Consider the following 2,827-nt stretch of genomic DNA (forward strand, 5'->3'; position numbering starts at 1 on the left):
TGAATATCCAAAAATTATGAAAATTTTTCTCCAAGGTCCTTTGACCTTGTTTGACCTATGATAAATCTCATGGCCATTTCTTTGGTGTTTTGATGAGATTTTAGGAATTGGACAAACCATATTTAATTTAAATGCCTTATTTTAGTATTTTTAATTTGATTAAATGCCAAATAATTTTGTTGACCAATTGTGATGACTAGTTGGTGTTTGACTATTGTTGTTGGGCCTTTGTCAAGGTTGATTTGACTTTGCCAAATTAATATCATTGGATTTAGGGGATTGACGGAATGTACATTCCATCTCCCAAAATGAATGGATGATATTAATTTGATAAAAGTCCTCCTTTGACCAATTTGTGTTTTGATCCATTCCCCTCCCACTTCATCTTATTCCCCTTCTTCATTCATTCATTCCATTTGGCCTATGATATCTCAAAATCCTAAGGCTAGTTGATTGAAAAGTTAACATGAGTATGGATGAGATTAGGCCACACCTTTTTGCATATCCTTTTTTGTGTGTGGTATGTTTCATGAGCATAGTCTATTATATTGTGTCTCTAACATGCATTAACACAAAAATTCTATTGCCCGACCTCAAATAGTTGTGACTTCTACATAAGTCCAATTACGATTGCTTAACATAATGCTAAATTTGTGACATAAAAGGCATAGCATTCTAGTTAGTGAGATTGTAAGTCTCCCCTCTTTCATGGTATTGTGTGGAAACTTGGCCTTCTTTCCTTCCTTTGGAAGATGTTTTGGCTCAAGGATTCATGCTTGTGATAAGTGGGTTGAGTGTTCTCCAAAGAATGTCTTAAAAATGAAAAGCAAAAGAAAAACAATACTAACTTCTAACCTATTAACTACTAACTTTTAATTTCAAGCCCTTTACTTTAATTTCATTTAATTTTAGCTTTTATACATTTGCCATTGTTCATATCATTCTAATTGTTTATGTTAATGCAATTTTCACTTTGTCTACTTAGACCATATTGTGTGATATATTTTATTTGTGTATACTTTGCTTGCTTGTGTGGTCTTTGACCATTAATGTACATAATAACAACAAAAAACCCTAAAAAACTTTTGTGTGGACTGTTGGCTTGATCTTCGACAAATGGACTTAGAATGTAGGCAAGCTTCCTATGCTAAAGGACTTGGCCAATGCAAACTTATTGAGAAACCAAGTGCTTGCAATTTGAAACTTCATCTGATACATCATTCAAGATCTCTCTAAGTTCATCTGCAACATGATCATTGTGAAGTTGTTATTCTGAACCTATGACTTGTGAAATTCATCTGTTACATGGGCTACTTTGAGGAAGATCATGGAATGGATAAGCTTGGATGTGGCCATCTTTATTTGATGCCTTGCTCTTCAAGATAATATAATTGTGCATTTGTGTGTTGCTTGATTCTAAAAGTCCAAGGGAATTATGGGTTTTGTAGGTGTTTAATTGGCTGCATTATATGGTAAAACACTAGCTGGATTCTAATGTCTTGACTGATGTCATGACATGGTGTGGATGTGTGACTGCAGTGTAGGTTAGAATATCTAACTGTACTCTGATGTCTTGACTGATGTCATGACACACTTGAGTGTTACTGCAGGATTAGCTAATACAGGATTTATTGAATGTCAAACTGGAGACTGTGACATTCATCCCTGTCAGCAACTACTGAGGAATAGAACAGTTGGTGTTCTGTTAGAGCTCAGTATTCATTTGCAGTCTGGTTATCAAGGAAGAACCAGACCTGGCATAAGGCCTACTGTGTGAATGTCAAACTGGATGTTATGACATTCATCACGGACAGTATATACTGAATAATAGACAGAGTGGTATTCTGCTACACTTCAGTATGTCTCTTAGTTTGTTCTTCAAGAGGATAACAGAACTAAATTAAGGCCAAATGTGTAAATGTCAAATTGGATACTTTGACATTTATTAATGTAAGTTGTTACTGTAGTATGGTCTTTTTGGTCATGTACAGGTCAGCAAAATTGTACAGTCTGTTTTCTGGAAAAACAGACTCAGCATATGATCCTTGATGTCAAGCTGAATGTCGTGACATTCATTCCTGACAGCATATGCTAAATTGTAGGTTGTTCAGTTTTCTGTTCAGTTTTTCTTGGGCTATTCTTCAGGAAGTCAACAGCTTAGAGAAAAACCAGGAAATCAACAACCAAGTTACATTTAATGAACCTAACAAATAGCCTATTTGTTAGTAACCTAAATGTTGAATTTATGGGAACTCGTGTGACCTTAAATTCAGGAGAATACAGGTGCAAAAGCCCAGGTGCTGCAATATAAAAAGGAAGGCGTTCCTTCATTCAGCTTCGGGGATTTTGAGGCGTGAAGATTCTGTGTGTCCATCATACTTCACTGCTGTATTTTTGTGAGTCTTGTATTAGACGTATCTTGTAAGCCAAGTCATTATCAAGTAGATGATTGTTGTGGCATAAGGTGTTCATTGAGTTGTAAGTGTTGTGTCGCTCAAAGCTTTTAAGCGTGGGTGCTGTGTATCTTGATTAAAGTTGTGAAGCACAATCAAGAGTTGTTTGAAGTGTGACTTCAACGTGTCTTTAATATTGATTAAAGGTAGTAATCACTGAGGTGATTGAGGGGGAGTGAGTAGGAACTCTGATCTTAGTGTAAGATTGAAATTGCATTGGGTAGGGATTAAGTGATAAGTTATAAACGGGTGAGTTTAGCTTTGAATTGATACTACTAATAGTGGATTTCCTCCCTGGCTTGGTAGCCCCCAGATGTAGGTCATGTTGGACTGAACTGGGTCAACAATTACTTGTGTTATTTACTGCACTTACG

This window comes from Lathyrus oleraceus, chromosome 2, assembly GCF_024323335.1.
Source record: "Lathyrus oleraceus cultivar Zhongwan6 chromosome 2, CAAS_Psat_ZW6_1.0, whole genome shotgun sequence".
Classification (NCBI taxonomy): domain Eukaryota; kingdom Viridiplantae; phylum Streptophyta; class Magnoliopsida; order Fabales; family Fabaceae; genus Lathyrus; species Lathyrus oleraceus.